The 12,836-nt window shown below is 42.3% G+C and overlaps 1 protein-coding gene across 5 annotated transcripts in view; it reads left to right on the top strand.

Moving 5' to 3' along the window:
• APBB2 (amyloid beta precursor protein binding family B member 2) overlaps nt 1–12,836 on the top strand; it is a 359,038-nt gene that overhangs the window by 116,152 nt on the left and 230,050 nt on the right. For 4 of the 5 annotated variants that reach the window (XM_055138252.1, XM_055138253.1, XM_055138248.1 and 1 more), the window contains one exon: nt 6,599–6,702. The exons of the other annotated variant lie outside the window; for it this stretch is intronic. The gene's annotated coding sequence lies outside the window, so the exon portion shown is untranslated. The remainder of the gene's footprint in view (nt 1–6,598; nt 6,703–12,836) is intronic. 5 annotated transcript variants of the gene reach the window in all.

Raw genomic sequence — 12,836 nt, 5'->3', positions numbered from 1 at the left:
GGTAGACTTAGAAAATTGGTTGTTCTTTTTGTTTTTTGGGGAATGGTTTGGTCCTCAGCTAGCTCTGTGCTTTAAAGTGACCCGGGGTGTTGCTTGGAGAACCATATGTGGTGCTGGGAATTCGAACCAGGGTCAGTAGATGAAGTGCCTTCACCCTTGTGCTATCTCTCCGGCCCCTTGGTTGTCCTCTTTTAAAACTATATCCAGTAATATTAAGACCATCTCCTGAAGTGTGACATAGCTTAATTCTTTCACTTGCTCCTTCATTCATTGCCCTTCTGTTGTTGTACTATCTGAGCTGTGCTTGATGCAACCAAGATCACACACTTGGTGTGGTCCTCACCTCACACATACTCTGTCATGGCATACTGGCAGCTCACGTTTCTGTCACTGGGAAAATCGCTGAGGTGGTGGGATCACCTCCAGCAGGTGGTGAATGAAGTCACAGCTTCACACCTGTAAGGCAGGTGCTCACCATTGAACCACGTATGTATCAGTCATTATAGCAACTTAAGAAGTATAACATTCCTACTGAGAAGTCCTCAATAATTTGTATCTGTGATCTATTTCTTCTCTGTTTTTTTCAGAGTCAGAGAGAGAGGTATGTATATCCATGTACCTCAGCATTTCTTCTCTTAAAAGTTAAAAACTCAGGACTGGAGAGAGAGTACAGCAAATAGAGGGTTTGCCTTGATGTGGCAGACCCAGGTGTATCCCTGACATCACATTTGGTGTCCCTAACCCCACTAAGCGGGATCCCTGAGACAGGAAAGATTAAGCTCTGAGTACACCAGGTGTGTTCCTGTAATTGTTACAGGAATCCTTAAGTAGCTTCCTTCCTGAAATGCAAGTGCTACTAGAAGGCTCATGGCTGTTAAGTATAGTATAGTATAATATTTTTATTTTTTTGTTTGAATCGCTGTGTAGTTGAATATTGCATCTGAATCACCTGCCATTTGTAATAGTCAAATGCCGGCAACCTGTGGGACCCAGAAATCAAGAATTTCTAGGACATTTTCCGAAGTAGTCAGCATACATTTATGGTCTCCCAGGAGGATCTTGAGCTAAAACTGACTGATTTTTCTGGAATTCAATATCTCCTTTCCGATGCCATGTTTCTGTGCTTTCAAACAAAACAAAACATGAAGCCAGTAGCTTTTGTTTTCATTTGGTATGGAATTTATGGAAATGACTTTAGAAATACAAAAGCAAATTTGAAACATACGGGTTTTGTTTTTTGTTTGTTTTTCATATAAGTCAGCATTTTGGGAAATGAAAAAGACCAACAAAACAAAAAGCAAACCACAAAGGCTACTACATCTATATTTTGGACGGCAGAGCTAATTATTATTCAGCTGTGTACATGGAACATTGCAGATGCTTGGTAATTTTACATACAGACACACACACACACACACACACACACACACACACACACACACCTCTCCACTGACTGAATTCTCAGTAGATTCTATTTGCTGTGGGCCTCTGCCTGGTACTGGGAACCACCAGAACTCCAGCCAGTAGGCTGTAGGGGGTCATGCAGTGCCAGGGATCGAACATGCTTGCCAGGCATGTACTCCAGCCCTTAGAGCTAGCTCCACGCCCAGCCCCCTCAGTGTATTCTTGAGAAGAGACGGTTCTCAGTGACCCTGTCTGCTCTGCGGAGCTCCTCGCTGGACAGCATGCCTGAGGGTAGACTGGGAAGGGAGAGGAACTTAGCATCTAATGGGCTACCAGCTTTGCCTGGGACAGTGAACTCCGGTGTGTAGCATGTGGCATGCATTTTTTTTTTTGGCTTATTTAATTTGGGGGGGGGGACCACACCTAGCAGTGCTCAGGAGTCATTCTTGGCATTGCTTGAGGACCATGTGGTGTCAGGAAAGGATGGACTCCAGCCCTTTGATCTGGCTCCCCAGCTCTGGCCCCTACCTAATTTTATGTTTGTGGTTTGGAGGGCCACACCCAGCTGTGCTCAGGCAACATGATGTAGTGCCGGGTTTTGAGCTGGGGTCAGTGGGATGCTACCCCCAGCCCACTGGCCCTTTAGCTTGGCCCTTTGCTTCTCTCTTCTTCTGTGTGGCCAGTGGATGGGACTGAACGAAGCACCCTTGGGAGTCACCGTATCCACCCATGCATTGTTTCCAAAGTCAAGGTCTGTTATTACTGAGGAATTTTTTGGTATAATTGAGTTCTTTGGTAGGTCAGGAAGATCAGTTTCTCTTTTCTTCCTTGCCAGTTAAGAGTGTCCAAATGAGGCATTTCTCTCTGTGCCCAAGCCCTGGGCTCCTTCTGTTTCTCCAATCTGGATCTCGTGTGAAAGGAGCTTTATCTGAAGTACAACTTCTTCATTCAGAACAGAATTTCTTTCAGAAACGAAGACAGCTTGTCCATTAATTGTCTGATTAAATAATTTTTAAATCTGGATTTTGCTAAATCTGGATTTTGCTAAATAGTGAAAGCAATTACGTTTTGGCTTCTGTAATGGGTTTATAGAATCGGACGCCCCTGCTGGGGTAGTACGTGCCTTGAAATGTGAGATAGAAAAAATATTTTCCAGGGTTCATTCATGTGACTGGATCTGTTAATATTTGTGGAGGAAACTTCTGGTGCCTTTCCTCTTTCATTCTACTGACTGGATTCGTCTGTGGGATAAACGTGGATAAAAAGTGAATTTTCCACCAAAACATCTGAGCCCTCCTTTTACATAACATTATTATTTTTAATCGTACAAGTAGGTGTAGCGAATGACAAAAATTTTAACACCCCAGAAAAATGCAAAGAAAAATAAAAACTGGGATTAGAAAGACAGTCTAGGAGAGAAGGCACTTGCCTTGTGTGTTTTTTTGGTCGTGACCAAAACACATAAGGTGTTTTGGCTGTGAATCTGATTCCATCTCTGAGCACCGCCAGGTGTCATGCCTGCGCATAGATCCAGAAATGGCTCTTGAGCACTGCAAGGTGAGCTCCCTCCCCCCCCCAAAAAAAAAACCCAAAGAAAACAAAAACCTACTGTCTTTAATTAGCAGCTTTCACATATTGACTTTTTTCTTGTTCTAGCTTTATTTTTTTTCTTCATACATAGGTACTTTTAAATAAAATTGAGCCACCTTGAAATCAGGCTTTGTAGCGTGCATTTTCAGTGAACTGAGCCTGAAAAGCAATTTTCCTATTTCATTAAATATTTTATGGATTAAGAAAAAGCTATTTATTGTTTTAAATGAGTATATGTGTGTGCACATGTATATGTAAATGCTTATATTTTTAATGGTTTAAAATCTTATTTAGAATATGAAATCTTTGATCATATCTTTAAAAAGTTGGGTTTTTTTTCAATTTTTGGTTTTTGAGCCACATCTGGCGGTGCTATAGGGCTGCTCTTAGCTCTGTGCTCAAGTGCCTGGGGGGTCACTTTTGGTGGTGCTCAGTGGACCTAGACATGTTGGGATCAGTTGGGCCTCTCGCATGCAAAGCATGTGCTCAGCCCTTGGAGCTACTGCCCGGGCCCCTGTACCTAACGTTTTGGGAGTGATGGCTCCCTAGCAGTGCCCGTGCATCCTGGACCCACTCCTGGCGTTACTCGGATGCTTGGACTCAGCAGTGCTCCTAAGCACTGTGTGATGTGAGATCAGAGTCATGGCCAGGGTGTGTATCCAGCCCATTGAGCTGTCCTCTGACCTGTGCACATGGACAAAAAGTGAATTTTCAGGGCTGGAGCGACAGTACAGCAGCCCATTTCTCTGGCACCCGGCTGACCCTTGGCATCCCATATGGCTGCCTGAGCACCGCCGGGAGTAATTCCTAAGAGCAGAGCCAGGAGTAACCCCTAAGCATCACTGGATGTGATCCAGAGAGGGGGAAAAAATAAGTGAATTTTCCATCTAAATGTCTGATCTTTGTGTGTAGCTTGGACTTGATTTTAGAATAAATTGAGTCTTCTTTTCATTTATTGCTTTCCAAGAATGAAAAGTAGCTTAGTTTTACTCTCGATCAATTATCATTAAGCTCTGTTGTCTGCAAGAACATAGCTTTATGGTACCATCATTCTCGTTTGTCTAGAGTGGGAGAGGAACACCTCATTATCTAATATCATCAGGGAAGTTTTCTTATGTTTCATGGACTTAAAACAGCCTTAAGTGTCTATATGTGATACTTATAAATATCATGAATGAGAATCTTTTAGAAATTATTAGATATCTGTTACCGTTCTTCTTAAGGTAATTAAAGAATATGGGAAAACTGACTCTTTTAGACCTCTTCTGGTATAAATTACAAGTATGCCTTTAAACTCTAGTTATTGTACAAGTCTGCTAAAATTCATTTTCTAAAACCCACCAAATTATGAAAAATGGTGTAGTAAAAATTTTCTAAAAATTATAGCATTTTCAGGGCTGGAGCAATAGCACAGCAGGGCGTTTGCCTTGCACGCGGCCAACCCGGGTTCAATTCCCAGCGTCCCATATGGTCCCCTGAGGACCGCCAGGAGTAATTCCTGAGTGCAGAGCCAGGAGTAACCCCTATGCATCACCTGGTGTGACCCAAAAAGAAAAAAACATAGCTTTTTAAGATCCAAAGAGGATCTGAGATTTATAGCATTTTAGCATAAAATTTATAGCATAAAATTATAGCATTTTAAGATCCAAAGAGGATCTTAGACTTAGTACTGAGATAACATTATTTACTGGTGACACATTACAGAAATAAGATAGTAGTAGACTGAAAACTACCAGGCTTGCACTCATACTAACAGTACAAGGGTGATGACGCTTTTCCTTCAGAGCATGCTGAACGTTCTCTTGTGGATAAGCACCTCAGCAGGGTTGTGGCCAGTGAGCCACTGGGAAGCAGAGGCTCCCTACAAGTGGTGTGGTAGATGGTGTGGTTCATTGGATGACGTGTCCGTTGCCTGCTGGTGGAAACAGATTGCAGGCGGATGTTTGGGGCACACGCTGTGCATCCTTGTCACTGGGTCCTGCCAGGGCCACAGTCTGCTAGTGTCTCTTGCACTGCATTTGTGCATAGACAAGCATGGAATTGGTGTGCCACCCAAAGCGTTTCCTGCCATATCAGGGAACACCAGCCTTCGAGCAGAACTCAATGTGCTGGGTGGTGAGGGGTGAGGCCTGGGAGAATTCACACACACCCAGACACTTGCAGAAGGGTCTGGCCTGCGAGTTGGCAGTATGCACACATTGACAGCCGTGGTGACTGACAGCAGCAGCCATGGTAGTTATGCTAAATGAAGCTTATTAATGTGGGGCCGGAATCCCAGTTAACATCTGCCTGCTCCTAGTGGTACTTTCCTACCTCCTTTTAATTGAACCACTTCTCAATCTCTTGTGGCTTTTAAATGATTTTATCTTGCTTCTGAAAATTACCTCTAGTATAAGACCCCCGGGATGGGCGAGGCCAAGGGTTGTGCAAATGTCAGAATGTACTGATGTGGCATTTGTTCTACCTGTGCCAGCATTTTAATCTATGGATGCCTTATTATTTGTGTATTCATGGGATTGTTGGGGAAGTCATTTTTGTTTGTTTGTTTGTGTTTTGGGACCACCCGGGCTGTGCTCAGGGATCACTCCTCACAGTATTGGGGGACCATATGCGGGGCCAGGGATCAAATTGGGGTCAGCTGAGTCAAAGCAAGTGCCTTAACTCTGTACTATCTCTCTAGCCCAGGGAAGTAATGTTTTTAATGAGATTATTATCAAGCAGAATGTTTAAGTTTTTTGCTTTTTAAGAAAATATCAACCCGGGGCTGGAGCAATAGCACAGCGGGTAGGGCATTTGCCTTGCACTGCGGCCGACCCGGGTTCGATTCCCAGCATCCCATATGGTCCCCTGAGCACCGCCAGCGGTAATTCCTGAGTGCAGAACCAGGAATGACCCCTGTGCATCACCAGGTATGACCCAAAAAGCAAAAAAAAAGAAAAAAAGAAAATAAAATATCAACCCTGGGCCCAGAGTGATAGTAGGGCAGATTGCCTTGCATGAGACTGACCCGAGTTCAATCCTCGGTCCTCCATGCCCAGACAGGGGTGATCCCTGAACACAGAGCCAGGAGTGTGATCTAAATTACCCCCCCCCAAAAAAAAAAACCACAATCAACACAACTCTCTTTTCATTTCCACCTGCACTCGTAAACCTCTAAGGGCATTTAAAAGTTGAAAGTTGATTCTTTGTAAGTTGCTCTTCACTTCTGCTTACCACAGCTTCTGCATTGGGAGATGAGCTTGATTTTGGAAGGAGGGGCAGGCCGGGTGGTGGGGCGACTTTCTTCCGAGTCACAGTAGAGTCACAGGCTCAGATCCTTCTGTTGTCGCCTCCTGGCTCTTGAGAAAAGGACATTTTCACTAAGAAGCCTTTTTGGTTCCCACTTTGGGAACTTTAATAAGATGACAGATGAAGATATGATCTAGATTTAGCAAGGCTCGTTAGCATTGTTCTGAAAGAAAAATAGCCAGTGTCGCGCATCATTGAGATATTCCGGAGAAATCTGTATTTAAATTATGCAGAAAGGCCCCAGATAGCACTTGGGTGCTTTGAATTCTTATGCCCAATATGTGCACTTCAATTTTTGTCTCTACGCAATTTCTAGATATAACTGGGCTGTCTGACCTCAGGAGCGATCGCTATTAATGAAGAGCCGTGGTGGGCGAAAGGAGGTTGCCTTCGGGGCTTGGCACCAAAGACCTGGGAAAAGTAAGTAGTTTCTCCAATTTGGTTTAAAAATTTTTTTTAAAAAATTGTTATACGTCTCTCAGAAAGTTTAATCAAGGGCTGGAGAGAGAGCACAGGGAGTGAAGCACTAAACCAACCTGCTGTTGACCCTGCTTTAATTCCCAGCACTGCATGGTCTCTGAGTACCCCTGGGTACCACCGGGTTGTGCCCTTAAACCTCTTCAAAATTAATGGAAAAGAAAAAATGAAAATTAAGTGAGTCTGTGCCTTTTCTGTTTTCTTTTTCTTGGCTTTGTAAACTGTGGGGGGAGGGTTCCCAAGCAGTGCTCTGTGACCCCAGCATCACTTCTGGCGATACTTGGCCAAACCAGGATGCACGGTTTAGCATTCAGTCCTGCTGGTGCAGTGCCGCTCAGGCCATGAGGTGCTGGGAGTCTGTGGGGCACACTTGGCAGTGCTTAGGGGCCATGTGGCGCCAGGGCTCAAACTCAGGGCCTCGAGCATTCAGGACTTACACTCCAGCTCTGTGAGCTCTCTCTCCAGTTGGCTTAGGAAGTCGTCTTATGTTCTCGTGAATTTGATACATCTCCAGTGACTCAGGTGGCCTTTACGAAACATTCCTAAGGTATTGGCATGATGTTACACATCGTGCCATATCTTTGGGGTTTCATAAACTGGGCCCTTAAGGTTGTGATAAAACCTGTTGTCAGATGTGCCGTAGAAAAATTATACTTTAAAGAAAACTCAGTATAATACGGCATGTCAGGACAGTGACTCTAGTTTTCTGGGTTCTGTGTGTTTTAGGCCCAGGGACAATTTGCGTAGACTCTTTGGAACTAAATTTTTAGAATAAGACTGCCTACTTCTTACTGTCTGGAAAGGTAAACAGAATGTGGAGTCACTTTTTCTTCAATTAATAAGTTCCTCGTGTAGTTCCTCGGTTTGATTGTTTTGTAACAAAACTTTCGAGGTACTCATGATACTCTAATCAAAACTCTTGTATAAATGGTTTTAGAAAAAAATTGTTTGGAACCATACAGTTGCCTTATTCTTTGATCTTTTTGAAAAAGTAAATTAGGACCTAAAGGTAATAAAATGGTTCTATTTTTTAAAAGATCCCAGTTAGAAGTTTGAATGACCTATCAGAATATAAATAAAACACATACACATTCTGGCGTATTTCAGAGGTAGTATCTTTGACAGCAGGAACTGTTTGCCCATTAAATTACTAGACAGGGGGGCTGGAGCGATAGCACAGCGGGTAGGGAGTTTGCCTTGCATGTGGCTGACCTGGGTTCAATTCCCAGCATCCCTTATGGCCCCCCGAGTACTGCCAGGAGTAATTCCTGAGTGCATGAGCCAGGAGTAACCCGTATGCAATGCTAGGTGTGACCCGAAAAGCAAAATAAATAAATAAATAAATAAATAATTACTTAGACTGTTTTCCTCATAGATCTGATAGCTTATAGCTCCTCTGCTTCTCAGTGCTACACATGAGTTAGTCTAAAACAAAACAAGGCAGCAAGTCTGTGCTCCACAGAAGCATTAGGTAGTAAGAACAGATCTTTCATTATATTTACTATAAATTCACTTATCATTAAATATTATTTCATATTTATCAGTTACACAGGCGGGGTGGGGGGCTGGGGAGATGGGGGGGTGGGGGGAGGTATACTGTGATTCTTGGTGGTGGAATATGTGCACTGGTGAAGGGATGGGTGTTCGAGCATTGTATAACTGAGACTTAAACCTGAAAGCTTTGTAACTTTCCACATGGTGATTCAATAAAAGAATAAATTAAAAAAAATAAATATTATTTCATAGCGTGTATAATAAGGTTCTTTAAGATATTTGAACTAGACCAAGATGAGGAGGAGGAAATTGTTAGAAAACAACAGAAAGTATAAAATAGTTTGAAAAGGAATGACCAGCATGCCAGAGAACTATGGGATGAGGTCAAAAGGAACTGTATAAGAATCACCGAGTCCCAGAAGAACAGGAATGTGATGGAAAAACAATAGGTAAAGAAATCATCGATAAGAACTTCCCAGAGTTGATGATTATAGGCACTGAAATCCAAGAAGCCCGAGGGCTGCCAGTGAAAATAGACCCAATTAGGAAAACTCCAAGACACATTATACTCAAAATGACAAAAATCTAAAGGTAGAGATGAAATATTGAAAGTAGCAAGATCAAAAAAGGAACTTACAGAGGAAAGCCCATAAGGTGAACAGCAGATCTATCAAATGAGACTCCACATGCCAGAAGAATATGGAACATGGAAAATTCAATAAACTCAACACCTCACCAAGAATACTGTGTTCAGCTAGATTATTACTCAGATATGAAGGAACTACACAGAGCTTCATGGGCAGGCAACAGCTCAGGGAATTCATAGCCTTTAAACCAGGTTTTCAAGAAGCACTAATAGAGCTCCTTTGAAGGACAAGAGAATCTTCACCTCATGTGGTATTGAATGTAGCACTCATTCATGATGTATATGGTTGCCTTCTACTAGATTAAGAAAGGTTAAAAACAGGGGCTGGAGCAATAGCACAGTGGGTAGGGCGTTTGCCTTGCATGCAGCCGACCCGGGTTCGATTCCCAGCATCCCATATGGTCCCCTGAGCACCTCCAGGAGTAATTCCTGAGTGCAGAACCAGGAGTAACCCCTGAGCATCGCCAGGTGTGACCCCCCCCCCAAAAAAAAAGCAAAAAAAAAAAGAAGGGTTAAAAACATATAGCATTGGGGCTGGAGCGATAGTACAGCGGGTAGGTCATTTGCCTTGCACGCAGCCGACCCAGGTTCGATTCCCAGCATCCCATATGGTCCCCTGAGCACCGCCAGGAGTAATTCCTGAGTGCAGAGCCAGGAGTAACCCCTGTGCATCGCCAGGTGTGACCCAAAAAAGCTAAAAACAACAACAACAAAAAATAACATATAGCATTAATCATCACAAAATGACATATTGATTTATTTTCTAATAATTCTATTTGTGATTCTAAGTTTTTTTGGACCAATTAATATAAAAAAATGTCATATGCTTCCAAAAGGGGCGGGAAATAAAAGAAACCTCAGTTATGACAGGAAGGCTATGGTGATTACCACAATAAGGTTCAAGTATAAAATAATATTTGATGCAGTATGTTCTAGATGCCAGAGTTGAAACTTGAGTTATGTAAATGAGAATAGGCAGTATACTATATTGTATTAAATGATTTGTACTTCCTTATTTACGTAGGTTAAAATCATGTAGTAGTTAATCACTACAAATTGACTTATTGATTTATCTTCTTAATATTTTGTTTGCTATCATTAAGTCTTTTTGTAGCAAGCCATATGAAATAAAGTTGTGAGATGCCTGCGAAGGGGGCAGACCGTAGGATGGCAGGGACCCTGGGGACACTGGTAGTGGGATTGGTTCTACAACACTGTGTGCCTGAAATCTATTATGAACAGCTTTGTAAATCACAGCGTCTTAAGAGAAAAAAGAGATATTTTAACTGAAAACATACTATTCACATAGCATGAGCACACCGCAAATGTAATTTCTGAGCCACATTAACTTTTAAAATTTAAATTTATTGAATTCAAGGACATCTGAGTGTTTCCTTCAAAAACAATTTTTGTTACAGCAAAATATTCATAGTAGTGAAATACTATTCTTAGTGGAACTTAAACAGATAACTATTTAGTTTAATTCTGTAGTCTTGTATTCATATGTTAGCCCTGTACTAAAGCTAATCTGATACTGTATAGTTGTTATTCCATCTTGGAAGCATATTTGAAAGAGGATTATGTTGGATACCCCAAATCTGTCTAAAGAAATGGAATGGAAAGGGCGAAAGATTACATCTCCCGGTTGCAGGATCCAGATGTTAGCAGTGGTGTTTGGATTGGAAATAAAACAGCTTTGCCCCAGAAAGTCAGCGACTTAAACTGCCTTTCAAATTATTTAGCATTTCTTGAAGATGTAATGTAATGTCTAGTGAAAGTATTTTTCCATCCATTATGCCAAAGTATTTCCTATGTGATTTTTTTTTGTAAAAGTAGTTTTTCCATTAGATGGAGTCAGCTCACCTGTAGGACTTTTGTTGACAGTAACCAAGTTAAAGATAGCCCTGGGACAGAGAGGAATGGGGGCAAAAGGTCCTGCTTACAAACTCGTGTCAGAGGGAACTATGGGTCTGTGTGAAGGGTATTTATATATAGTCACCTTTAAAAATTCGAAGAGGAAGGTTATAATGTCCTGTAAGTTCCACCTCAGTCTGGTCCTGAGGAACTTGTCTTGTGAACATGCTCTTTAATGGAGAATACTTTCTCCATTAAGGAAAGTATTTAATTTCTTTAAATTAAAGAAATTTAATTTAGGCAGAAGGAGAAGTCTTTTAAGAGACTGACAGGAGGCAGGAGGGAAGGGTTCAGACAGCTTTGAAACCTGTCAGGGGAATTTAAGTGTATTGGTAAGTTCTTTCTGGGAAGGCAAAGGCAGTGTTTTAGATGAAAATTCAGAACCCCACTCAGCCTCTCTACATTTCTTTATAATTCCCTTCTCTTCCATTCTTCCCTCCCCCACCTCTCTTTATTATAGAAAGATTCCAAAGTCTTTGTTTTAACACAAATTTTGTTGAGATACACTTCTGGAAACTTGAGTCTGTAACACTGACAAAATGTACATGCATTTTTGAAAACTTAAAACTAGGTAGTTTTAAAAGAAAGTTTGAAAGTAAGGAGCCAGAGAAATTGTATATTCAGCAGGGAGTACACTTGTCTTGCACACAGCCAACCCAGGTTCAATCCCCAGCAACCCATATGGTCCCCCAAGCCTGCCAAGAATGATTCCTGGGTGCAGAGCCGGGAGTCATACTTATGCTGAGCACTGTGGGGTGTGACCCCAGCATAGCGGGTAGGGCGTTTGCCTTGCATGCAGCCGACCCAGGTTGGATTCCTTCTTCCCTCTTGGAGAGCCCGGCAAGCTACCAAGAGTATTCTGCCCGCATGGCAGAGCTTAGCAAGCTACCCATGGCATATTCGATATGCCAAAAACAGTACCAATAAGTCTTACAATGGAGACATTACTGGTGCCCCCTTGAACAAAGGGATGAACAACAGGGGACGACAGTGCAACAGTGCTATGAATTCACAGACATCTATTTTAATGTTAATACTGAAAGAGTAATATATACTATCCATTGTTTAGTTACCCATCATTTCTTCTTAATGAATCGATAGTCTAATAATTATTTACCCACAGTATCATTTCTAGCAAATGAAGAGCAGTTGTATCTTAACTCTTTGTTTAATTTGACAGCACCGTAGTTTCCATGAGAAAGGAATAGGGAAATTTGTGGCATAGGATTTCATCCGTGAATAGACAAGGGTTGGTTTGTAATCTCTGCAACATTTCCTGTAACCAGAAAAGTTCTGAGTAGGGGGCTCAGGAAACAAAAAAATAAGTATCTTTATATGTGTCACTGGTGGATAGGTATAGGGAGTGAATGATTATGTCTTAATCAATCCCTTGATCCTTTTGTTAGATTAGGAGGCTGGCACACTCCCTTCCCCTCCTTTCTTTCTCCACATCCCCCCCCCCCCACCCCACGACCCCAAACACACTTACCTGCTCACCGTCAGTATTTCTGGGCCTCAAGAAAGAAGTGGACAACCACAAGAAGTTTCCCCTTTCCCAGAGGAGATGATGGGAACAGGGGGATAAAAAAACAGTCTTTACAAGCTTGGGGATATAATTTATCAGTGCAGCCTGCAATGCAAATTAGAGGCAAAGTGATCAATGAATTCTCTCAAGGTTAAGGTTGTGGATGCAGCCAACCTTTGCCAGCAAGCGACCGTGTGTTGGGGCTGGGAGTTTGTGATGCAGATCATGCCTGAATGAAATGTGTTCTTGCTTTCCAAGAATTTTGAGTTTCAAATTTAGAATTCAAAGGACGTTTAATCCTCATGTCACATGAGAAGCAGCGAGAAGCAGGATGTTCTTAGAGGAGGGATTTGACCGCTGAAATCCAGTAGTGATCATTTATTTATTAATTTTCAGAGGGGCCTCCCTCACACTGCTAGGGAGTGTGGGGGCTAGGCCCAAGGTTGTGATTGGGCCAGGCAGGCCTGACCCCTCAGGGCTGGGACCCCAGCAGAGTTG

Source organism: Sorex araneus, chromosome 5 (assembly GCF_027595985.1).
Source record: "Sorex araneus isolate mSorAra2 chromosome 5, mSorAra2.pri, whole genome shotgun sequence".
Classification (NCBI taxonomy): Eukaryota; Metazoa; Chordata; class Mammalia; order Eulipotyphla; family Soricidae; genus Sorex; species Sorex araneus.
The sequence above is the reverse complement of the archived record's forward strand: the minus strand, read 5'-3'. Positions and strand labels throughout refer to the sequence as shown.